The 27,611-nt window shown below is 39.4% G+C and overlaps 1 long non-coding RNA gene across 2 annotated transcripts in view; it reads right to left on the reverse strand.

Annotated features, from left to right (window-relative positions):
* Window positions 1-27,611, reverse strand: part of LOC140685866 (uncharacterized) — a 266,721-nt gene that overhangs the window by 69,589 nt on the left and 169,521 nt on the right. Inside the window, exon 3 of one of the 2 annotated variants that reach the window (XR_012059301.1) lies at window positions 6,402-6,468. The exons of the other annotated variant lie outside the window; for it this stretch is intronic. This is a non-coding gene — a long non-coding RNA (uncharacterized lncRNA). Of the gene's footprint in view, window positions 1-6,401; window positions 6,469-27,611 lie in introns of those variants that run through there. 2 annotated transcript variants of the gene reach the window in all.

Raw genomic sequence — 27,611 nt, forward strand, 5'->3', positions numbered from 1 at the left:
TCATAGGTACTGTAGTGTAGTTACCATTTTTTTTATATTCTGAAATTTGTTTACATTTCCACTTTGATCCCAGAATTGAGACATTTTCCCCTTGGAGGTAGGGAATTTTATTTATTTTTTTGATTTTGTTCACAATTTTAGTTTTGCTGCTTTGTGATCAGAAAATGTTTGATTTGCTATTTATACATCTGGAGACAATTGTGGTTTCTTTGGCTGCAAAGAACATGATCAGGATAGGGGTTCACGGTTATTGGAAAATCACATTTTCGCTCTACTTTCGTGGAATAGAACTTAATATACAACACACAAATCTACATTATTATTTCAGTCTTCTGCATATCTACTTTTTGCATTTCATCTAATTATAGACTGTAAGAGGTGAAGTATTAGTGTTTCCATTTCCCTTTGCAAGCCCTTTATTTTTTTATGTTGATACTATCCATGGTATTGGTGTATAGAAAATTATTATATCTTCATTGCAGATTTCATCCTTCAGCATTAAAAAGAGGCTTTCTGTACCTTATCTATGTAATGTCTTTGGCCTGAATATTTTTGTTTGATATTAATGTCATGTTATCATCTATCTTTTCTGTTTACATTTACATGGCATGTCTTTGCCTATCCTTTCAACTTTTCTGAATCATATGGATATATGCATCCTTTGCCTATTTCTAACATAAGTAGGAATGCTTCTAATGTTTTCCCAGAAAGCATGATGATGGGCTATATACAATAGTAGTTCTCAATCAGGGATGATTTTGCCCTCCAAGGGGTTATTTGTCAATGTCTGGGGACATTTTTGCTTGTCATAACTGGGCAGGAGGTGAGGCGCTACAGGTATCTAGTGGGAATAACCCAGGGATGTTGTTAAATATCCTACAGTGCACGGGACACCTGCCATCCACACACCCACTCAAAGAATTTTCGATACTCATGTTGAAATGTCAATAATGATGAGGTTGAGAAACCCTGATACACAGAACGAATGGGTTTGTTCTGTGATCCAACTGGAAATCATTAGTCTTTTAATAGTTGACTTTTAGATGACTTGCATTACTGCTATAATAAATATATTTGGTCTTCATTCGGTCATATTATTTTATGTTCGTTTGTAGTTACTGTTTTTAAGTCTTTCACTATGTGGTCTATTTTCCTTTACATGTTCATAGTTCTTTTACTAGTTAAGAATACGATTTTAAATTTGTTTTAATGATTACCTTTATAGCTATATCTTGGTATAATATCTTTGGCCCTCTAATTTAGGGGGTTGTATCAAATAGTTTCCTACTATAAGCAATGAAATAGCATCATGTTTTCTCTTCCTTGGCATCCCATCCTGTTCTCCAACAACTTGATTTTGGTCAATGACATTACATTTCTTAATATTTACCTTTGTACTACTAAGTGGTTGAGGGTATCTCTACAAGCCGACTTATCAGTGGTAGATAATATTCATTAATTCACAGCTATTATAGATGAACATATAATCACACAGTTTATTTTCCGTCTGCTTTCCCCTCTTAATTGCATTGGTTGTATTATTTTTACAGTGACATACTTGATACTCAAAGTATGGTCCAGGGACCAGCAGCATCAACATCAGCTGGGGGTAACTAGAAAGATAGAATCCCAGCCCTCACCCAGACCTAATTTTTCAGAATGTGCGTTTTAATCAGATTCCTAGGTGATTTTTCTGTGCCTTAAAGTTTGAGAATCACTAACCTATAAAATTTACCTTCTGTCTCTCACTCTACTTTCCATGTTAGTCTTAATCTTAGTTCTGTTAAATAGATGGAAGTCCACTGCCAGTGCTTTGGCTGTGCTTCTCCAAGTTACCTCTTATTTCTTAAAGTTCATTTTCTAGTAATTTCCTATAGAAAAGTTCATTGTAAGAATATACCTAGACTTCTTATATGTTCAAAATAGTTGGTGTATTGTCTATATACTAGGAGGAGAGTGTAACTAGCTATAAAACACCTCACCCATATTTTCTTTCTTTAAGTATCTTGTAGATTTAATTGTATTAACATTGGGAGAATGATGATTGCTGTGGAAAAATTGGAGGCCAGTTTGATTTTTAATCCCTTAAAAATGACAATCTTTTTGCCTGGCTGCTCAAGCCCTATAATTTTGCTAGAATGTTCTTGGTATTGACTGAAATGGGACAATTTTCCTGGCACTGGTACTCATTCAATAGATAAATTCATCTTTTTCTTTCAGGAACATTTTCTCAAATTGTATCTCTAAAGAGTTGTTTCATTTCATTAGTAAAGTGTTTTCTTTCATACAGAACCAAATAACCATAAGGTGGGTCTCCTTTTCATGTCTTCTCTTTCTACCATCTCCTTTCTGATCCTTGTTGTCTCTTCTCTGTATCTACTTCATTCACTTGTCTTATTTCTACCCTCCGTGTCCTAATCTTGGCTTCCCCAGTGTCTCTGGGCCTTGTAACACTTCCCCGTCCACCTTCTTGCCTGTATTTCATTATTTTTTCTTTCACTTCTTTCCTGAGCTCTTCAGGATTACTTTTCATTCTTTCTTCTGCCTCACCATTCCTTTCCTGAATTCTTGCATTTCTGCATGGCGGTTTTTCTCTAAAGAGGTGATTTTTTTTTTTTAATGAATGGTATCATCTTTATTCACAATATTCATCTGTCTCAGCAAAATCATTCTAGTGAGTATTTTTTGTCAACAAAGGATGATGCTTTTTTCCTCCTTTTTAAATTTTATTTTTTATAGATGCTGTATCTGTTTTGTGTTTTTAAACTTGTATCTGTGCTTATATGAGTTGGGGGCTTCTGGAAGAGCTGTTTGTAAGAAGTGGCTATAAGTGTGAAGAAATTTGATATGCCCCAGGCTGGCTAGTTTTTCACAGATTCTCTTCTCAGATAAAGCCAGGCAACTCCCTGCCAGCGTGGCTTGTGTGCAAAATCCATGCCCCTTGGCAGCCTCAAGCATCTTCAGCTTTGGGGGAAGGAAGACTCTGTCACCTCCCCCATTCAAGCTCTCCAACCCCTCCTTTGAACCCTCTTTGCCGACAAGGAATCCAGCTACTGTCCCTCCGGATGTGTCCCTGACCGCAGGCAGTATACCGGACAACTATGGCACCTGGTCCTTTTGGTTCTCTCTCCTCCATATACACCCAGACAGTTTCTGTGTGGACACATTTCCTATTGGCAGCCCTTGCAAACATTCTAGAGTCTGTATTCCAGTTCACCTAAGAATACCAGCTAGGTTTTTGCTTTCCTTTCTCCATGTTGCTTTTTTAAGTTTCCCAAGAAGACAAAGGAAGAATGTTGAGTTTACAGACATGTTTCTAGCAAATTCTTCTCTAACTGATTTTGATGAATTTCTTTTTAATATTAAAAGTAACACTATCTTTTATAAATTTTTCACATACTTACTTTTTGCCTTTCAGTTTTTTGCATAAATAAAATTTAAATTTCATGTCATCGGTCCTATTTATTTTTTTATTTCTCTTTTCTGTGCTTTTATTCTAAAATGGCTTTCTCTATACCAAAATGATAAACTGGTAACATATCTTACATCTAGATGTTTCTTTTGGATTTATTTTTTACATTTAAGTTTTCAACTGATCATAAATGTATGTTCACATATTGTGTGAGGCAGAGTTCTAAATTTTTTTTCATTTTAATTATTGCAATTTATATTATGTTTAGAGCAAATTTTTCCTACAAATTTTTCAAAATTAATTATCTTTTTCTGTTTAGAGTTTTTTCCTTAAAAAATAATTCCCAGTTTAGAGTTATTTATCCTCTATATTCATAGATTAAGTATAGATAACCTCTTCTATTTAATTCATTATTTGACAAATAATAATTACTTCGAAGAAAATACAGGTAGCAGGAGAAAAATCACGGTGGTGAATGGTTTCGAACTACTTCTCCATCTTCCTCCCTCCCTTGACTTTCATTCAAATCCCAAAACTTCACTCCTCCTTCTATTAATAATCGTGACTTGGGGGAAAAACTAATACTTTCTTAATTCTAAAGTAAGTATAATTTTGAATCTCAGTATATTCTCCTAAGCTGAAATAAATTTCTCTAATAATTTAAATCCCTGAAAAAAATAGGAGAAAACATTGACTTAAAGGAGGAATGAGTAGATAATAAAGAGAGCTGTGTGAAACACAGATTAAAATATACTAGGTAATATTTAATGGGACATAATGGATTGCTGCCAAAATAAACAATGACAACAACAATCATCATAAAGTAATAATAACTGGTCATGGTAGTATTTCATTGGCTACCATTTATCGAGCTCTGGCTTGTCTAGCATTGTGCAAAGTTCATATAGCATGTTACTTAATTCCTCAGAAATACCTAGGAGGCCGGCAGCTCAGTTCCATAAACAGGAAAAGCAGAGCCTAGGGAGGCTAAGAATGTGCCATGGGTTAGGAGATGGGGAAGAAGGATTAAAGAGTCCAGAGCCTCTTCACTTAACTACTGTTTGCTTGAGGGAATTGTTCAGGGAATCATCTCAGGAAAAAGCTTATCTGGAGAAACTGGCTTCAATGGGCAAACAGATCAGTAGGCAACAACTGGATTTTCCAGCCAGTCCCAGAGGTGCTCTGTAGGAGGACAGTCGTCACGGGTTACAGAGCCAGCCCTGGAAATCCTCCTCTCTTCTCCTTGCCCAGCACAGTGGACTCACTACGGAAAGCATGGCCCCAGGGGCCACAAAGTGTGCTTTTGGAAGGATGTACAAGTTGGGAGTGGTTAATTCAGGAGATCAGAAGAGCAGCAGGCAGGCTAGTTAGAGTGCCATTCATCAGACATTCAAGAAATAATTGTTAAGAGCCTACCCTGTGCCAAACACACTGAGCGTGCTTGGGATTCAGCCACAAACAAAAGACCCCTGTCCTCGTGGAGCTTGCATTCAAGTGGGAAGAGAGATACAGAAATAGCAAACAGCCAGTTAGGTAGGTTAGAATGTAGCAAATGCTAGCTGGGGGGCGGTGGGGGAAGGCACAGGGGAGGTGGGGGAGCGGGGCTGAGGGGCAGGCAGCCAGGGTTAGAGGAGGTCACATCAAAGCAGGCCGTGGAAAGCTCATTCAGATGCCAAGGGTGTTGGAACTGGTGGAAACACTTGCTCTATTCTAATCTCTTTTCCTGTGACAAGTGCTAAATCCTTATTGGCATCGATGTTATCATGATCCTCACCATCAAGATATTATTATTATTATTGGCTACCATTTATGATGCAGTTATGACGTGTCAGACACTATGATGCAAACCCTTTTAGAGGTATGATTTCATTTAGTCAGCATTCATTTCATAGTGCCTTTTTTATTTCTCTCTAATAAATTGGTACTTTGGTATAATCCTGTCAGGCCTGTGTGAGTGGGCCACGATAAGTCCCACAATCACTTCTGTCATATTCCTCATGGGGCTTTGCACACACTAGGCCCTCAGGCACTGCGTACACAGAGCACAGACGCTCAGAACATATTTGCTGACAACTGAAAAATACAGATTCATAGAAAAACAGTGTAAGGACCAAAACTATGGATGGAGAAATCAAATGTCAGGGGCCTGTGTGCACAAGACCAGGAAGCTGCGGGAAGCAGGGCAGCCTGTCCACAGCAGGAAAACAAAAGCAGAAGCATCACTGACCACCTGTCCTTTGCACTCCCACTTTCCTCCTGTTGCCATTTTCTTTGCTTTTCCGTCTTCTTCCCCTCCTGCCCCTTTTGACGTTTCACTTTCCAGGGATGCTGCCTGAACCGCTGGCGAGCAGTCTGTGCTCTCTCATAATTGATAAATGGAGGTGTTTTCCAATAACCTTATAAATCACAGCATGCAAATGGTTACAGTCGGGATGGGGAAGAGGGACTCTGCTGGGTTACAGAAGCCATAAGTACCTTGAAAATAAAGAATAACCCTTGCAAAATGACAAAGATAATTTCTTTTAGCATAATTGCCTGTCTAGGTATTAGCCATGAAATTACAGAAGAAGGAAAAAAAATAACCAAACAACAACAGATATTCCTATTTTAAGAGAACAAAAAAGCACGATGTATTCCAAAACAGTTTGTGATCATTAAATTACATAACCTATTATGTTTTATCCCTAAGTGGCTATTTTTCATTGTGTTTTATCCTGTTTGCCACCTTGAGTTCTCTCAGAAATAGGTAGAATATGAATCTTCAATTAATTTTTTCATTACATGAGAAAAAAAATCACAAGCCAAAGCCAAAGAGGTCAAAATATAAAATTGCTTGGGTATCTATCACTCTGAGATGTAAAGAGTTAATGTTAACTTTTAAAAATATACGGTTTGTATAATTGTTGAATCATTATTTTTGATTCAGCACTTACCATTCATAAGAAGGGCTTCTTCAATTTTGTGAGAAGCTTTGCTAATTATTAAATATTTCCAAGATTGTTTACAGCCAGGAACTGTGGATTTTTGTATACAGCACGCTATTGTTATGATTTAACCTAAAGAAAGCCAAATTAAAACTGATTTACTAAATAGGTTAAGGAAGGATAGCATACTTATTCACGATTTCAACCCTATTTCATGCTTAGACAGGCAGATCTTAATTATACACAAAAGAATACAAATGTTATTAGCATGATAATAATTATTTAGAAGATGTCCTCTTAAAAAAAAAATTAAACCAGTATTGTCATCCGTGCAGCTACATTTTTCAACAGAATGACAGCTTCGCTAGTCGTAGATATGTTCAAAGTACATATACAATATTCAAAGCTGTACCGCAGACATGTTATCTGCACGAGCTGGGATACGCAGTGCCAGCAACGCACTGCACAATAATCATTATGTCCTACTCACGGTACTACATGCAAATCCAATCCTTTGTGACATTTTGTCAAATATTTTGAGGATTCTATACTCCTTATCACACCTCCATCCCTGTGTCCTCAACAACAATCAGGCACCCAGAAATCAGCTCCACGGATGGCACGGGCTCCAGCTAGTCACATGCAGAACACCGTGCCAAATTAAGGAAAAGAAAATTAAAGATTTACATGTAAGTGGTTAACAGGCCGGGCACAGGCGAGGCGAATTCAAGTTTACGTTTACCGCCTTGCTGAGCTGTGTATGGCAAAGGCAGCCCTGGAAAAAGCAACTTTACCCTGGATTTGTGTAGCAAGAGATGTAAACATTACATATAGTATCCAGCATGTGACATAATGGATAAATCAATTTAAAGGTCCCGCATTTGGAAAACCTACAGCAAGGGTCAATACCTATTGCCAGTGAGCCCCTGTACGATCAGATCGAGAAAATGTGGAAATGTTTCACGGCTCAAGAGTTGGCTACAAGACAAGCAGTGCATTTTTGAACATTGATTTGCCAGAAGTGTATCTGTTGTCTGTTGCTCCAGGCTGGCATTTTTAATTATTTCTGGGACAAATGGATCCGTGATACACAGAAAATCTGTAGGGCTTCTTGTCAAATTAATAAAATAATAATGAAAGTGGTCATCTCAGACTGCAAACTGTCAAAAATCCTTGAGAGATCTATAGTCATCTACATGGCTAAGCAAACTAACATGCTCCTTCATGCCATTTTAAATCCTAAGTGCAGGGACATAAACTAGATTGCGCAGTGTCCATTGTATACAATGACACCTACTGTGACAAAACCCGACTATGTTTAATGACCTTTTTAAATCTTATACCTAGAGTCCATAAAAGCATTGTAATTCAGTTGTAAAACACACTTTAATAATCAAAATGCAGCTGTTAAAATAGCAACGCTCATAATTCTAACTTGAGGCAAATTTTTTTGTTTTTAATGCAGAAGAGCAGACCACAGTTTAAAATTCCTATGAGGTCACTATTGGCCATTACAGTGTTTTTTTGCAACTTAATAATAGATGTTTTAAAGTTTAAGTGCAGCCTCAGGCACTCATAAGCATTTATTACAAATCGCTGGTTGCCTCCCTTATGCAGAGAGGAATAACATTTACATACAGTAGCACGGATTAATAAGATAAAAAATTTGAGAAAGCCGTCAGTCAGGGAGCGAAACTGGTGCTAATAAAGCCCACTATATTCTTCGGAAATATCAAGCCGTCTGTTCCAATATTTTGCCATTCCCCATGAGGTATACAAATCCAAATCAGATAAGTCTCAAGCAATGCCAAAGACATGCTGCTCTGCTCTCCAGTGGCACCCGGCTGAATCTTTTATTTATCTTCAGAGCAATTGTACATTCTAGTAGACTAAAGACTGAAATAAACTGAACATCACTCATCAGAAAGTTTCATAAAACGGGCCCTCTCCTTCCTTGTTTGCTAAACCATGATTAGTGAGAAAAATGCGCCGCAAAGTACGTATCATGGTAAGGAAATATAATAGTAGGCATGGGACCTCTGTAAGCAAGGGCTAGTTAAATAGAACCACATCTTGCCGGAGTTTAAAATGATGCTCACGTGAAATCAGACCTAGAGGAGATAAAATTGCTCTAGGAAAGGAGACCACCGCGAGCTTTGCCAGTCCTCCCTTTTTTGGAGTGGCTCAAATCCAAAGGTGCAGGGGAAAGCGAAAACAAAACAGCACACATAATTTCACACGATGATTAAACTGCAAAGATCCTTGTTATAGCAAATCACTGTGTCACTCTCCCTAACTGCAGCAGAAGGAAACTGCACGTAAAATCATTTCTGCCCCTCGGAACACTGCTAATTAAAAAGTACAACCGTGAGTGTTCTGATTGGGGATGAGGCTGCCCGTTATTTCCAGCCCAAGTGAACATTGATAAAAGAAATTTATTTATTTATACATAATTATTATTGTTACCCTACTGAACAGTGCTGGGGATTTAGAGAAATGAGACGCCACGGTTCTAATTTTTCTTCAAGAAGTCTGCCATATTAACTCCATTGAATAATTACTGAAAAGTAATACACTCGTGTAATATTACCTTATGCAAAATTGCATTAATCAAAAAGTGAGCCTGCTGCAATCAAGTAATTTGGGGGTGGGGAAGGCATACATGCATAGCATATTTTCCTCAGGACTTATTTTCCTTACAGCAGGGTATTAACTAATAGTTTTGTAGCAACGATCCCATGAAAAAAGGGAAGTAAATCAGAAGGGTAGGGAGGGAAATACAGCCCTGGCTTTACATAGAAAGGGCCACATAAATGGCAAAGGAATGACCAGTTACTGTCCTGACAGCCTCCTCCATGGCTCCGACTCTGTGCACAATAAAATAAATCCTGCCCAACCTCTCCAAGGAGCCAGACCATTGTTCCCCACGCAAAGAAGTAAATGTAGATGCTTAATTACACCCAGGCAGCTTTATAGAACATGGGGCTCAGGATACAAAATGAACAGTTTCCTGTTGCAGTAGGCTTTCTTCGGAAATTAAGGAAAAGGGAAAAAAAAATGTGTACGTGGGGCAGATCATTCCAGGTGTGCATGAAACGCGGCAAATTAGTAAGGATTCTTGTGCATACATAATGTCTCATAAATACCAGAGTCCTAACAGCCCTAATGCGAGTGCGATAATTTTTACAGCCTTTTGTCTTGTAAGTTTTGCTGAGAAGAGTAGAGGTGCCTCTCAGATTAGAATCTAGCCCCGTGCCATCACTGGGGACGAAACAGCGTTCATTAGAAACGTTTATTTCGCTTCTTTATTTTTAAAAGGCCCGGTAGCGGGGTGGCCAGCTGGGCTGCTGGTTATTCTGTTGTTGTTGTTTGGGTTGTGGTTTTTGTTGTCTTCTTCTTAGTGGCCATGGCTGGGAAGTGAGGTTTCTTCCACCAGCCTCTCCCAGGCTAGCTGTGAACAGTGCCCATTTTGAGATTAGGAGATTAGGTTATTCATCACTTGAGATGCTCCCCGCTGTGCTGCTACTATCAGAGCGCAGCCAAATCAAAACATCTCTGGAAGGCATTTCAGAATAATTGAATGCATCATAATTTCCCTATTAATACATATCTCATATTACAGATTATGCATGAAATGTTCACATTATCTGTTACTTTTTGTTAACGTCTTGCTCCTTGCCAGTAAATTTAATACACAGACTGAATCAGCATGCTATGATGAAGGGATAGGTTACTGATAGCCATTTTTTTTTTCAGGATTCAGTAGAAAATTAAAGTAAATCGATCATTTTATAGCCCCACTGGAATGGCTACAAGGGCATGTTGCTAAGCAAATGGTAATTTAAATGTACTGTGTAATTTTTCTACACAATTTACTGAAGGCAGATTTTATTTCTCAGTTAATATCAGATGCTCTTTATCTGTTAGTGCATGATGTATCCGTGATAGACAAATTATTAATCTATGTTTTAATCAAATGCTGCAGCTTGACAACTGGTCACACAGGCACTATAGGAGTTAAATCCTGTACCTTGGAAGAATATGACTATTATTAATACCTGGAAAAAGACAGATGATTAATTCAATACCTACTTGTATAAAAAGCATGCACTAAATTCTAACAAAAAGTAATCAAAGTAAACCCTAGTGAAATTTAATAAAAATGTCCACACCTCATAACAAAAAGTCCTATTCAGTATTTTCAAATTGATTGTACATTTGCATTCCATGAAAGTTCTGGCCACAAAAGATGCCTTTTTAAAAAAAAATTTAACATTTTGGCATTATTATAAATGCAATATGGAAGCAAATAACTAAGCACTGGAAATATAATAAGCATTTTAAAACAATTACATGTTGCCCATGGTGAAAACTTGTATTCTTGGGCATTTGTAAATAGCAAAGAGTTCTTTTTCTTTTGAAAAAAGGTACTTACCCTGTATGTTCGGGTAGCTTCAATTTTATAATAAACCAAAAATTACATATTTTAAGACAGATAAAAATACATAAAAGAATCTGTGTTGCTGACACCCATCATTCTTACGAAATTAAGAAAAGAAAAAGAGGGAGGGCCCATTTACCCTTCAGGTTGCTAAAGTAAAGGCAAGATCTTCCTGCTGCTGGTGTACAAAATGCATTATTGTCATTAATGAAAAAGTTAATGGGCCATTTTCTTATATATCAATTTACATTTTACAATTTGAGTATACAAATGATATGTACAGCAGAGAGCTGATTATTTTTGCTCAAGGAAATAGTTTTAATGTGTTTTTATGGACATCAAATGTTGTGAATAATGATGCATCCACAGAATGCAAATAGGATGACAGCTCTTGGGCTGTGATCAACAGTCCTTGGATAAAAGGTCTGCTGGGACAATAACGCTCTGTGGAGGGGCCTGAACAGTAAAAAATGGGAAAGAAGGAAGACACTGGAATATTCGAAAGGTAGATCCACAGATGGGATTTGGAGTATGGCACTCACATACAAACATCAGATAATATTCCCAGTATTAAGAGAAAATGTATTTAAAAGAGAAATGTGTCTGTGTCATAGTGAACCACAGACAGAAAGTTATTGCTGATTCTGGCTGATAAAATCAATTTCCGAAATTAGATATGGCTTACCATATAAGAAATGAATTTTAATACCACATTAATACTATAGTCCCAAATACCTTTGGTTTACTAGCTTCTATGTGTGGCGATCACTTTTCCTCACCCCTGTAAGGCAGTCACTGCTGCAGACAAATAGAAATACCTCCAGGAATACTACACAACAGAGTACTTTCAAGGGGCTGTAAAGAATAATTTGACACAAACTGAGTCCCTTTTCCAAGAGGCATGGAATAAGGTCAGAGATACTGTGAGATCACAAGCCTAGTCCCTGAAGAGCGGCTGTTCCCTTTCTTGGTCATTGGAACTTGCGGCAGGTCCCATCCACACCTTATAGCCTACATTCCATCCCAGCACACCTGAACACAGAAGGATATCTGGGTATCTCGGTGAGCAGCCAAAGCCACACACGCCCACCCACCCACCATTCCAGAAATGACCTCACCAACTTCTACTTGGGACTGGAGGGTTACACACACGCACACACACACACTCAGGCTATGGCAATAGAATGCAAGACATCTGCAGGGGAGTGAAAAGTTCAGTCAATTCTTCATTTTCCCTTTTCATCTGCATATTTGGGAAGGAGATTCAGTATTCTCCTAACAATAAGAATTCTCATTAGAAAAAAATCTGAACAAGAAAAACCTAGAAGTGAGGTTGAGTTACCTACTGAAGAAAACAACAACTCTGGGTAATAAATGTCTAAGTAGTTAAATATGAGTTAATTTGAAGGACATGCTTACAAGACCATGCAAAACAAAATGTTCCACAAACATTCTTAACCTGTTTCTTCTGATTTTGAAACAGAAAGGAGCCACAACCAGAAGCCAGCATGACCTGAGACTAGCACCCATGATAAGCTGCATGAGGAAAAATTAAATTAAATGGGGAAAAAAAATCCTATATCAGTTACATTTCTTTTTAAACAAGGGGATCTCCCAAACCAACAACAATGCAGCAACACTGGATATGTATATTATAGGCCTTCAGTATATAATAAGATACAGCTGAAATGTAAAGAAATACCCACCTATATGTGAATATAAATAAGAAACATAATGGAGATGGACAAATTGCTGTTCAGGATGAAATACAGTGATGGAAGTGGAAATGTATTGCTCTGGGAATCCAGGATTATCAAATCTTTCTTTTTCTTTTTCTTTTTTTTTTTTAACCAGGCAAGAATCAACAAATTGGCGAGGCTTTTGTTCCAAGATTACTTTTATATATTTCTTTCACTGCTTCCTACTTGGCCACTCAAAAGCTTACCTTTAAGCATTGCCTTTTAGCCAGCGATAAGGAAAGTTTCCTGGGCTGCGCTCAGAAACCCCGCCTGGAGAAGTGCACAGTGAATGCAACCACAACCACCACACAAACAATCCCACCTTGGACGTTTCCTTCCCCCAGACAAGCACAGTTGTAAGTTGCAGGAAATGGGGGTACCCACATGCCTGTATTGAAAGCTAGATAACTGGAATTGTTTGAAATTTGAAACACCGAGGACAAAAATAATTAAATTTGGAAAGGCTCCTAGAAAATTATTTAAGCTCCCAACAGTAATTCAAAGAGAGCGTCCTTCCCACCCACCTCTATCCAAAACAAAGTTACTTCTTTAACTTCTTCCTCTGGTCTGGAAATCAACATGCCTACATTCTTTTATATTTGAATTTATTTTCTCTGCCAAAATCCAGCATCAGTGCCTTTAGGCGCACATAGGAAATGAAGTAGGTTGGATCTGCTATCTTTAGCTATCCTATGCATGACTAAAAGCTGAAGAGAGTTAACTGACCTCATATGTATAAGAACTAATTGTAAAATAAAACTGTTTTCTCCTAAAAAACTAAACATGGTGTTTATACATATACACATACTTATGCATACAGATACATGTATTTGTTTTTTAATCCTGACATGTAAGCATAAAATTTTTAAAAAATTATTTCATTCAGTTAATGAAATTTTATTATATAGCTTAAATATATTAATTTTAGCATAGTTGAGTATATTACTTTTAGTATAATTTATCAAGTGTATTTCCTCCACCTGATTAGCCAAGAAATCAAAAGTGCTAATGGACCCCCAATATTCTGTCAAAATTGGAAGGCTGGTAACTTAAATATAATTAAAATTTCAGCAAAAGTTGTGCTTCACCTTTCCAGTATCGATCTAAAAATCTCACTCTGACTTTCTCTGTAAAGAAATTGGAAGTGGTCATCTCCCATGGAATTGGGTATCACTTGGAAAAAATCCAACAGTCAAAAAATTTTATCTCAGAAGGAAGGGTATAGCTCAAGTGGTAGAGTACGTGCTTAGCATGCACAAGGTCCTGGTCAATCCCCAGTACCTCCTCTAAAAATCAATCAATTGATCAATCAATCAAATTACCCCCCCCAAAAAAGATAAAAAATGAAAACAGAAAAATAGTTTGAAAAAAAATTTTAACTCAGAAAGCCAGAAAATGATGAGATAGTTGGTCCTAATAAACCAAAGCAGTCACTGTTTTACAAAAGTAAAAATTGGAATTCCCTCATTTCCCCATAAACAATAATATAAAATTAACTGGGTCAATGTTAAAACGTCACCTATTATCCCAACTCTACAGAATAACCTATATGATTTATTCCACATCTTTTAGTTCCTAAATACACATACATTTTACATATTGTAGACAGGATATGCATCAAACTTTTCCATTTAATGCTACAGATTAGGTATTCTTGCTTATCATGACTGAATGGTCTTTAAAGGGACTCTCTTTTTAATACACAAAAAATGTTTCAATCGGAAGCAGTATAGTCATTTTGTTTTTAAAGAGGAAGCTTTTTTTACCCTTTGACAGAAAATAAAGAAGTCAAGGTCAGGAGGATCTTTTTTGAAAGCTTAATCTCCCCTGCATTGATGTCAGTACCTGTGATCGACCTGGCTTCTTACTTAACAATGAACAGAGGATCCTAGCTTGGAAGGCAAAACTTCTGTTTCATTCATACCTTCAAACCGTAACCAACCAAGATCACCGAAAAGTATAGGGGTTGCAGTCACGCCCATCCGCACCTAAGGGACAGCGCTTCTCCCAACAAAAGGCTTCTGCCACAACAACAAAAAAGTCCTTTGCAAATTCCCAAGTCTCCTTGTGGAGCTGTTCTCCAGGACACTGAAGCAGTACAGCAGCCACGACTACTTATGGATACATTTTGTAGCCAAATGAAAAATACATGGAAAACATCTCACAAAAATGGACCAAATCAATAAAGCAAATTAACGCTTCTCTTCAGCACTCAGCAGGTACAGCCTTATTTTCCCACCATTCTAAAGCAAATCAGCAATCTATCTTGAAAAATAAAAAGAATATTTCACCACAAATTGACTGCATTTAATAAAATACAAGCTCTCCTGCCCAGACAGAGAAAATTTGAAATCAATAGTCAAATTCCCCATCTTCTTTTAAGTGAGAGAAACTAACATATAACTTTATTGTTGCCTCATGAATTATCCCATGGCTCTTCACATTGTGGCAAGAACCCTGCCAATTCTTCAATTTTCAGGTAAAGAAGAAAGACAAAGCATGGGAAATAAATCAACAAATGACTGTCTCTTTTGGCAAACAGGCAGATTAAAAAAGAGAAATCATTTCCTTTTTCAGAATATCAAGACACCAATGCCGGAAATGTATTGTTAGACAGCATACGGTCATTTTTTTTTTAATTGAGAGCGTTTCCTCCCAAATGGATTTTTGTAGCACTTTCTCTTAAAAAAAAAAAAACATGCAGTGTTGAATTAGTTTAAAAAAAGAGACAGAGAGAGAGATAGAAAAGAAGTTTAGCATGGTGCTTCAACCACCATGGTGGAGTACATTCAAACTGGCACCAAGATGGACACTTGGGCAAACAGAAACTGCAGGCAACGTTTTATGACTCCAACCACCATGGTAATGCCTCTGCTAAGTAAGCTTGGGAAGAAGACTGCTCCTGGAGGCCAGAGTTTCCTGGCCTCTGTCTGTTGATGGGAATCTGCACGTGTAGAAAGGTCCCAGGGCAAAATCTGTGGCACTCCGGTGCCCCCTTGTGTCCAATTTGGCACCAGCATGAACTACACCGGGCCTGCGTAGGGAGTAGAGCAGGACTTTCTTAAATCCTACAGAAGTGCAGAGTAGGGTGGGGAGGAATTGAAATGCTCCACCTCTGTGTCTGTGAAAAAGTCAGCTGCTGGTACAAGGAGAGATTTGCATGCCGCTGCTTCTTCACAACATTTCAGGTGCCCTCCACCTGAACCCCTTGGCTGAATTTCATTTGGAGACAAACCAGAAATAACAGAACTGCATCCCTGGCTCCTGGACCACCCCCCCCAAACAAGGAAAATCATTTTAGATCAAAAAGGTTATGTTCTTATTACTCAGATACAGAAAAACTGAAGATAGTATTAAAGTATTTTTGATAGAGACTTGTTTGGGGCCCCGAATCTCACCCAAATTTTGAGTCTTGCCAGATTATTTTATACATTTTTCATGACAGTTACCATTTCATTACTATTTCATTCCCTCATCATTATTCTTTTTTCTCCATGCCAGAATGACTCCGTAGAAAATTGGGTCACCATTGGATGCAAGAATGTGACTACATTTATCAGCTCCATTCTCACTCACCTACACATACCTCAAAGCATTAAAAACCAATTCCACATGTAATAAAGCTTGGAAATTTTTCAAATTCAATGTTGGGTTGAGGGTGAAGGACAATTTCCCCCATAAATACAAATTTGCTTCTGATGTTTATCTCTGTAGATGGTTTGCCTGCAGATCCAGAATTGGATTGCAGTTCTGTCTGCAAGAATTACCTGGGACCCATCCACTCCTTCTCAACACATTTATTCACACAGCTCCAAAGACATTCCAAAGTGGAGGTTATATGCCTTCTTTGATAGAAACGACTGTTGGAGGTTTCAACCTTCATATTGTATCAAAGGATGGGAGGATGAGGGAACCAGTGATAAATAAGAGAAACAAAAGGCAGGGGAAGGAAAGCAGCGAAAAGGGAAGCACATGGATGAAAAAGGGGAGGAAGAGAAACTGAAGCAGGCCACAATCTCCGTGAGAATGCCTCTCTGTCTCAAGTGGAAAGAGAGTACAATTGTTAACTCCCTTCCGCTCTTTTTCTGGAAATCATTAGAAATGCATGTGGTAATTACAAGACTGCACACATAGCTGTCTTTATGCTTTTGGTAGCACAGTGGTTCTTATGAACGACAGACGTTCATCTTCAAAGGCAGGTAAACCCCAGGCTGTCCCACCACCGCTGCTACTCAGTGAATCCCTCCCTCGGATTCCCCTCTCCATCTCCTACAGGGTGAAGAAGGAAACCCTTTGGTGAGTCTTCAGGATAGTAAAACACTGCTGAATAATATTTCCACTGGACATTTTCATCCAAAAAGAAAAGGCTGCAGATTGAGGACAGAGCAACGGTTTTACATCTCCAATTTCAATCAGAGCCTCCTTCACGTCTTGCAACAAACGGACTGTATGATTTCCATCTTAATCTGCTGTCAATAGTGCATTTACTTGGCATGCTTTTCCTTTGAACAGAATGGTTTATACTTCTGTGTCCCATGCCCTCTGCAATGAGTGACACTTATTTTAAAAGACTGACTCTAGGGAGGGTTGCCAGTCTCTGGGGGAATAGTAACTGCCACAAACAGGGATCTATCTCTCTAATCTATCACCTTGACCTCTATTCTGCTACTTTCAACCCAAGATTTGCCACCTTGCCTTGACACAGTGCTGTACCTTGAGTACTTGCAAGGTGAGGTCAAAGGTAACGTGTTCCACTATTAGTAAAGAACAAAAGTGTGTGAGTGATTTTCCTTGCTACATACATAAACAAGTGAAGCAGAAATACTGTATATTTTATTCCATGTTTTTGTTTTGGGAGATGAGAGAGTGAGGGGTGTGGTTACAGTTGGTGTCCTTGCTCACCTAGAGCCTAGGACTCAATGCCTGACCCCTTGACCAGGAAATATGCTCAGGGATAACCACCAGGTAGACTATCTCTCAGAAGAGTTAAACCATCATTTCCTAAAAAAGGGACCTTCAGCATGGAGTTCGCCTAGGAGAGGGGGAGCCATCCTCAGTGACTTATAGCCCAGATGGAGCAGAAAAGAACGACTCCACATGCCCGAGTTTATAGATTCAAAGCTGGAGAACCTGACAATATCACTCACCTTTTGCCTGGAAATATCTTCCCTCAGATCATCTCATAACCAGTCCCCTTACTTCATCAGGTCTCTGCTCAAAAGCTGCCTCTGTAGAGAGGTCTTCCCTGATAGCCCTAGCTAAAAGAACAATCCCCATACTCTGCTTTGTTCCTCTCCGTAGCGCTTATTAGCACTCGGCATTACACTATACTTGCTTCCTGGTGATCTCCTCCAGTGAAATGTGAACACCATGGTAGTCGTATCCACTGATCTATCTCCGGTGCACAGAAGAGTGTCTTCACAATAAGTGCTGGGTAAATATTTGTGGAATGGCCAACTGCTTGAACTTTGGGTACTTCCACATAGGTATACTTCACATGTAAACATGCCATTAAAAAAATGATGGAGAATGTCTGCTCCAATCAGCATCTTATGCTTCTCCAATTTGGGAGCCACATACCTGAGAGTATTCATAACAGGAAGTGCTCAAAGCCCCAGGGTTAACACATCACAGAATACTGATTTATGTATGTGACACTTTATCGTCCATCTTAGTCACCTAGAGAGCATGTTCAAAATTAGATAGCCAGAACACAGGTAGAGTTTCTGATTCAGGAAGCAAATGCCTGGAAATCTGAATTTCTAATAAGCTCCCAGATGATATTGATACTACTGGCTTGGGGACCACACTTAAACATCACTTCTTCTCTAAAATCCAATAGCCATGGGTGCAGGGAATGGCTGTTAAGTGCTTTAAGAAATTAAAGCACAGACACATGGAGTAGTACAATATAAATTTTCCTTGTATTTTTTAAAATAAAAAGGGGACTGGTAAGAAACGGCTTGCTTGCTGTGAGTTGACTCCTCATGGACTAAGCGTTTAACTCCCCTACTTCATTAAGGATACTTGAGTGCAAATGGTGGAAGAGAACTGATATAAGCCATGGAGAAGTCAAGACTGAAGTTTCATGAGCACTGCAAGTTCTTAAATGTAGTGAATCTCTCTCAAGAGTTGACTCAGAAGGAAATATCCGTGCCTAGTCTGCGGGTGGAGGGTGGGGAGGCTTTCCATTAGGCGAGCGTCAGTTCTGAAGTGGTGACAGGAAGCACAGTGTAGCCTGGCAGTTAGTGGCGGGCAGCCAGGGGGCTCTGGGTTACCAGAGCTCACCACACAGCGTGTGGCCATAATGTCATGCTATCCGTTATCTGGGTCAGCCATCTGTGGGGCCTGTTGCTTTGAAATGGTCCTCTCTTGAGCCTTTGGTTTCCACCTTTCTCTTACAGCAGGGGAAGAAAGGAACTGAATGTCATTTCATGTTTATAAGAAGGCAGATCCTACGTTGTCCACATGTCCATGGCTCACATCTCATTGCAAGGCTACTGTGATGGAGCCTTAGCAAGACTGAGTGGTACAGGGCAAACTACCACTAATGTCCACGGCAAAGAGTCTTCTGGTTTTCAGACTGTCAAGGAAACGAAACCCAGCCTTTCCGCATCAGCTACTCCCACTAGGTTTCCTAAACGGACAGAGTGCATAATGAGCACAGAAACTGGATAAAGGCAGTAGGTGAGCCAAGGAAAGAAAATGTCCGTGTTTCTGGTAGGTGTTGGCTCTTTATCAACCGATAGGGCTCATTTACTGTGTACACATAAAATAAAATCTTGGCTCTGTGTATGAAAATATAAATCTTTCAAAGGCCAAAGATCCTTTTCTTCACCATTAATGTCTTCTGAAGAGCCAATCCAGAAAATAGTGCCTGGAATCAGTTTGGTACTGACAACAATGGGACTCTTCCCTAAAGAGTCTCTTTCGGCTGGTTTGTCACAGCTGCAGTAATCTACTCCCTACCTCCGTTACCCTAGCACTCTTTCCATACCCCTCCCCCCAGAATTAAAGCAAGGCATATCTTTCAAGAAGAGAGAGACCCACCTGTCCGCCCCTTCTATCCTAAAAGTGCTACTTAGACTTATTTGAGGTTTGATTAGATTTGAAGCTGTCCTCATTCATGTGCTATTTTCTACCCCAAATCCTTCTAGCAGGAAACCGTCCTTCCATTCTGAAACTTTATTTATTTCTGCTATTCCAGATGTATGTGCCAATCAGTTTAGCTCCTGCCAACTCTTGTTTATTAATAATGCTAACGAAAGAATTGAAATTCTACCAGATTTCAATCTCTTTTTTTTTTTTCATGCCTCAATAATGAGTCCCAAAAAGAGATGAATTCTGATATTGTCTCAGCAACTCAAAGGACTAGGTACGATCAGAAGTCTGCCTGGCTTTTGCCCACCTTGCATGAACTCAGGAGGGCTATTCGTACTGCTAACTGCCACTATATATGTGCGGATAATTTGCATTTTCATTGTTCTTTATTTTATGTTATTAGTTATTCATGAGATGACTATCGCATTCGACAACTAATCTATAAAGCTTTTGCTTTAAATAACAATGTGCCGGTTTTGTAGTAGGAGGTGGAATGGAGGATGGATGTCCCATTTAGAAATCATGTACAAAGAATTGAAAAATGAATGACACATAGGCTCTTCCTTGCCATATGCAAAATCGGGATCTCAAAGAGAGTGGCTTTAGAGTTGGAAGAAACAGACTGCACTACAGAGGTCTGTACATATAAGGGCCATATTAGCCAGCTGGACCTACTGAGAAAGGTCCCTTACCAGCCAGCCATAGGGAAGAGAAGGTCAGGTTTCACCATTCTACGTAATGAACCTGTAAATGACTAATTATTTCTCTCACCAAACAGCACAATCTGCATGTGAGGCGAAAACCAACACAGAAAGCATCTGAACTCGTTTTTTTTTCCCCCTCCAGTTGGATATAGTCCAAGTTTCATACGCATCACTTTCTACTTTTTCCCATAAAGGCTCGTGACTATATTAACACAAATTGAAAAGAAAACATGCAAAGATTCCATGCTTTTTCTTGGTTTCAGGAAAGAGTACATTAATTCAGTAAAAACCATTCAAATTTCAATGTGAGGTCCCAGCTGTGTAGGGGGACTCTGTGAGTGCGTGCTATGCTGAGGATGTACATTTAGTTGTGCATCCTTACCCATCTCGGTATGAATGTTGATATAGATAACCCCTAGACAAGTGAGTTTTAAAAACAGATCAATGATTTCATTTACCTGGAGGAGAGCACAGGGCCCTCCCTATACTCAGAGGATTTCACTGGAATCCCACTGTGGTTATCTAGGTAGGAGCTGCTTCACCTTGGAGGCACTGAATTGCTAGGCCTTGACTTGCTTAGGAAGGAGGTAACTACCTCTCCCAGGGACTAAAAAAATCCATAAGGAGAAATCCGTATTTTTTTCAATAATACAACTATGAAACTCAGAAATTCCAATATAAAAATACAGTCAGTGGCAGCAATAAGACCTAATACAATGGATAAAATAGAGAAAAACAGCAATCTAAGACTGAAGATTTCTGAAGAAGAGAAATACATTTTTCTCACCCTTTCATCTCCCCTGGTATCTGATATTTGGTAAATGTCCAAGAATAATGAGAACAGCAGTGACAGCTAACGTTTACAGACTTCCTACGTGCCAGACACAGTTCTAAGTACTTCACCGGCTGTCATTCCTGCTGTCCTCAAAACAATCCTATCATGAGCTACTATCATCATCCCCATTCTACAGAGGAGGAAACTGAGGTGTGGAGAGTTTATGAAACTTGACCAAGGTCACACAGCCAACCAAAGGAGAAAGGGGTGCACATTCAGGGGGCCCAGCTCCAGAGTCAACCTCGGAACTTCTATGCTCAGAATTTCTACTGCCTCTTATTCTACAGCCTGATAAACCCAGAACAGAACTGACGGATTTTAGTGAGGAGCTGATTTCTGTTTTTTCCTACTGGAAATGTGGGTGCATGCAAAATTGAAAAGTCACACCTAAACTCTAAGAATACCAAAAAATTACACACATACTCAAAACTCTAGAATCTATTTGGCCAATAAATTATTTGGCAACATCTCTAGACATTTCTCAACTACAAATACGTAACCAGTTGAAGATAAAAGTTGAGCTGTTTCCTTTGTCCACCCCTTGCCTTTTCTTTTAGGATCCAACTCTTTGGCCCTTCCCATGCCCAGCTGTCCCAAGCTGGCCTGCATTCCAGGGGCAGCACCCTTTTCCTTCAGTCCTGCCACACCAGGAAATTTACACAGTATGTGTCCCATTCCCCAAACCCTCGAACTTTTGTAGATGGTGTTTTAGCTCTGGAACACTTTTTCAGATGAGATTTAACTGGACATCCCAAATCTCAAATGTATGAATAGAAACATGGAGGACCTGGAGCCCTTCAACTGAGCTTTCGCCCCTCTATCCCTTAAAGTGCCTGAGATCTCAAGCCTCTGTTTAGACCCAAACAAACGCCCAGTTTGCCAGTGGAGACTGGACCGTGGGATGTGCAGGGTGTTTGAGGCATGTCTCCAGGGAGAGCCTGCTCAGGGCTGACTCCAACCCAGAAAGTTCGATCCCGCTTTAGCCCAGTTCTCCTGGCCCCTCAGCTGGGCCTTCTGTTTTCATAGACAGCTGACCCACCAAGGGAGCCAAATGACGACCGTGAGGACTCTCCTTCCCTCAGCAGGAGAGTGTCCTTCCTCCCTCACTCCTCATTTCTCTGAGCTTAGCCCCTTAGCTTCCTTTCTGACCTTCCTGCTGCTCCTCCAGCTGTTACAGCTCAGCTTTGTGTGGAGCTCCCCAACATGTGGCCACTAGGCTTCCTTTCCAAAGACCACACTCCTGCCAAAACAAAGGCTGGACCCCTATACAGGTTCCGCTGCAGAAGCCACAGTGAACGCTGAGCCTGGCCCCACAACCAGCGCGCTCCTCCCTGACGCCCTGTTGTGCTCAGAGGCCCACTGCGAGGGCAAGCGGGGAGGAATCCAGAAGGCTCCCGTCCGGGAGTAAGAGGAGACAGTAATTCTTTGGAAAGGAAATTCGTTCTTTGCTTGAGGATACAGCTCTTTGACAATGTGTTGATGCTATTTGAATGCTTCAAAAGTTCTAAACTATTCCCCAATTATGTACTTTACTAAAAAAAAAATTACACAATTACACAGTTAGGTATGTTCATTGTAAGAAAAAACAGAAAAGAGATGAAGAACAAGAAAAAACTGAGCTATAATCCCTCTAGATATGTTTCCACAGACATATGCCTACAAAGTAGGATATTAGTATTCTATAGATTTCAATTTTATCATAATCATCTTTCCATATCTATGATATACATCTAAAACAGCCTTTGTAGCTTTTGGGGGATTTTTTTTTCCTAAAAGAATTTCCCATTGCCAGGCCTTCAGCTCACTTCTGAACTTTCTCTGCCTTCAGCATCACTGCAGTGACTGAGCCCTGAGCAGACCGATGGAGAGGAAGAGCTTGGGGTTCAGAGTGGCTCCAAATCCTAAGTAGCTGTGGAACTTGGACACTTGGACCTATTTTATAAAATCCTCTCATGCCTCATTTCGCCATCTGTTTCAGGAGGGAGTAATTGTAAGAACGTAGCTTGCCTGCCTCCTCTGAGCCTTAAGAGAGAAAATATATGTAAAGTGCTGAGCCCTGTGCCTGCCTCATTTTGAGCGGCCCATAAAAGTTGGCTGTGATTACATAACTCATCACATGATTACTTCTGTAGAACGTATTTCTAGAAAGGGAATCCAAGGGTCAACAGGGCCCAAACATTCTTAAGGATTTTTATCCATATTGCTAATTATCTTCCAATCTCCTCTCCCACCGGTCAGTGAGAAGTGAGAGCCTACCTCCCTCCTGTTGGGACATGGTCCTTTTTCACAGAAGGCAGGATGGGGGAATGGAAAGGGCCCTGAGCTTGGAGTTAGAAGCTTGGAGGTGTAGTCCCAGCTTTGCTACTTATTCAGTAACCACGTGACCTTGAACTCTCAGCTCTCTGACCCTCAATGTCTTCATCTATTAAGAAAAGGGGGTTGGGAAAGCAGGTAGCAGTATTCTTCCTAAAAAGCCATATAAGTAGAGTCAATAAATAAGTTATAAAAGTACTTGAACAACTCTTCCTTGTCATCCCCATCTGGGGCACGTTAGCTTACTTGGGATTTGGCTATAGCTAAACCTCGAATCTTTAGAAAGTAGACTTCGAATTCAATTCAATTTAACACCTTTTGAGCATCTATTATGTGTCAGATACGGAGTAAAAAACACGGGAGCTAGAGAGAAGCAATGGAAATAGGTACTAGGTAAAAATGTAGCTGAGAGGGACTCCTCAGGAGGGTACAGACATTTCATACAATTTACATAAAATTAGGACAAATTTGAAAACTTTGTTTTATCCTTTCAAATCTCCTCAAAGTTTTTTTTTTTAATCCAAGTTGCCCAACTATCACCCCAAAGTTAGAAACACACTGAGGGGTGGATAGAGCTTCCTGAACAATCACATCAATTACAAAAAGAAAAAGAAATGAAATGAAACAAGAGAAGCACACCTAAGAATCTCTGCTTTGTTCTGAATCTCGGAAAGTATGCCTCTGAGTTCTTCACATCCACATACTTGATGGCAGCATCTGCCTCTGAGGATCTGGGCTTCTGTGGCCAAAGAGAAGGGCCAGGGCCAGGGAGGATGCAGTGCGGGCCCAGCGCACACATCCCCTTCTCCACCGGCCAGGACACACCAGCCTCACCACCAACTCCTGCCTCATTCTTATTCTCAGCCCTCACAAGCTCCTTTTCTGTCTTAATCAGCTCTGATCTGCTTTTAGCAGACAATAATAGGAATAAAGAGCAGCATAGAATTTGGCATGTGTGTGCTTTTTTCCCTCTTAATCTTCTAGCCTGAAAAAAAAAAGCCTTCTCTCTTTTATAGGCTTCTATTGTTTTAGAAAGGAAAAAAATTAAGGCAGGAAGAACTGTGACCATAACACATGACATCTCCTTATAGCAAAGCTGCATATTTCATTAACGGCAGGACCGATCTTAATTTACAGTAGACATTGCTGGGCCTGCATTTTATGTTAAAATAATGAAGATGCTTCTTTATGAAACCTGTAATGAAAAACATAAATAGTATATCTTTTAATGATTAACACTGACTAATTCTACTGATGCTGAGTAGCATGTGCTTAAGAGATGGATTATCTCTGAAACATAATTTTACTAAGCACTGCTATGTAATTTGTTAAGCATTTAGTAATAAGTATGTCTAATAAAATACGAAAAAAATATTTAGAAAATGAACCATAATTTTAATATAATTTTAATTAATGGGAGTGCAATTGCAGTGGTTTAAATTACATTCCCAGTGGTAAGAAGCCTTTCAAACCTAATTTGTAAGCCAAGATGGTGGCTCTAATGACTGGCAGCAAAGTTTCTTCAACAGATTTCATGGGGCATGATCCAAAGATAATAGGTTCTCAGCCCAATGACAATCCAATTACAATGCCAATCAAAGCCAACTTCATGCACTCTAATTATCAGATTTAGCTGTCAGCTCAAATACAAACATAACACTTTTATTTAAATAAAAATTTAATTTAGGAAAAAAAAAGACGACTTCATGTGTGATTTATTGAGACTGCCAGAGCAATCTAACTTATTTCCCTGGTAATATAATAAAATCAGTCTTGAATTAAAAAAAAAATGTGAAAACTTTTCCTCCCCCACCCATTCTCCTGTATCTGCTATGCTATATTATTTAAGAGTTAATTTAAGCAAAAAAGCATAACCTAACATGGCAGCAGATATTTGCCAACTAGGAGTAGGTTAAATAGAGTATCAAGGTTTCAATGAGACAAAATTCCAAGTGAATAAATGACAAAACCTAATTAGTTTTTACCAGTCATCAGAAGAACTTGTGTTTCAACTAAAATCCATTTACACAGGCCCAAAGCTCAGGACCTGGGCTTCCTCTGCATTGAATCATAGTAGGAACATGGGCAGGACAGAAAGAAAAGTAAGACAAACAAGGTCCCCATTAAAATGATTTTAAGACATTTGATATTCAAATCACAAACTGTCATAATGGAGAGCGTCAGTAAGGAGCAGCAGGCGCTCCCCAGCATAGCCCCAGCCCCGTGCTGACCCTCAGCTCCCGTTACAGGTTTCCCATTGGGATGAAGAGTGACAAGCATCTCTTGGAGCAGAACTGCCCTAAGAGAAATGTCATGTGAGCCACATGTACAATTTTAAATTTTCCAGGAGCCACATTCAAAACACAGTTAAAAGAAGCAGAAAATATTAATTTGGGTACTATATTTTACTTAAATCAATATATCTGAAATATTATCATTTCAGTATCTAATCAATATTTTTTAAACTGTTAATGAGAAATCTGGGGGTTTTTTTCCTCATAGGAAACCTTACATTGAGAGCACCCCTCAATTCAGCCACATTTCATGTCCCCACTGGCCACACGTGGTGAGTGGCCACGTACTGGGTAACGCAGTCTTGGAGCCTGGCCCCAAAGGAGGGCAAAGAAACAACTGCCTTTGAGGTTCAGTTGTGTGGTTCCAAAGACACCTACCCCCAAGGGGAAAAAAATTATGTGTTTCTTTGTTTAACTGGTTTCCAAAGAACCAAAAATCTCCTCTAGTATTTTATTTTCTTAAGGCTGGATGGCTATGCTACCAAAGAAAAACAAACAAAAACACATTATAGGGAGAAAGTTTGGTGGAGATTTCTTTATTTTCCAAAACATGCCTAGTGAAGATGTAACAATAAAAGATACATAATCTTTTTATAGTATAGATTTGCTTACAATTAAGACACTCCAGAGGCTTTCTGAAAGGAAGGTAGAGGTATCACATGAGAAGAGCGGTAACAGCGGGGTGCAGGGGACCACGGACAAATTTTGCCTCCAACAGAGCTAAGTCCCTGGTTACAGATGGAAGTGTCTTAAAACCCGCCTTGGAATCTCCCTTGTTCAGCTGGGGGTGCTCTGTAAGGCCACACTCGGACATACGTGCTCATAATGGCACTCTCCCAGGCTTCTTGTGCCTTCTCATTCTTACCCCTGAGGCCAAGATGGTACCCTGAATGCCCCTCTACACACTTTCAAAATTCTCCAGTTTAAAAGGCACTTAAAATTTCCACACCTACCACACAGTGTTATACAAGAATGACAGCAGGTTAAAACAAAGAGTTAATTTGTTTCGTCTTATAGACTTGGCGTTGGGAGTCACTTGACTTGCACATGCAAATAGATGCAAACTTATGCGAATCAGGGTTTCTCCAGAAAAATTGAATAGGGGAAAAAAGCCTTATAGTATTAGTAATATGAAGGGATTTTGTGGAAAAGAAAATTATTTCCTTACTTCAATTCCAAATGTGAATAGCTTTCTCAGTCCTGTCTGAATGAAACCAAAAGTTACCAGACCTTCAAGAACAGTGATTTTTAAAAAGATTGAACCAGATTTTAGTCAGATTGAGATCATGCTGTTTAAACTTTAATCATTACATCTTAACTATAACTCTCCCAAGAAAAACTAAAAACTTCCTTACTAAAGGGCAAAGGAGTTTTCCAAATAAACCTTAGATCTAGGTCTGACAATAAAATAATTAAAAGTGCTGCTAAGAACAGAAAGAGTAGTAATACACTTCAGAAATGTGAAGGTGACAGACGGAAAAACAATTAGAGCTATTGGTTATTATTTTCAATAATGGTAACATGTATTATGCTGCTTTTGCATGTATAATCCCACTCTACCTCCAGAGTCAATACAGAGCCTGCCGCAATCGATTTCGTCCTTATGGCAATGCCCTGAGGCAGCAGAACCAGTGTTATCATCCTCTGTTTGGATATGATTTCTTAAGTTCTAGCTCCTGTGTGTAATGTCCAGATAGACCAAAGGCACCTCACCTTCACCTGTCCAAAGTCAAGCACAGTCATTCCCCATAAAACCCGTCCTTCGGGAGTGCCCCTTAGTCCACGGCCACATCAGCTCACTTGGCAAACAGAAACATCAGGCCATACTCAAACCCTCTCTCTTTTCCA

This window comes from Vicugna pacos, chromosome 15, assembly GCF_048564905.1.
Source record: "Vicugna pacos chromosome 15, VicPac4, whole genome shotgun sequence".
Lineage (NCBI taxonomy): Eukaryota > Metazoa > Chordata > Mammalia > Artiodactyla > Camelidae > Vicugna > Vicugna pacos.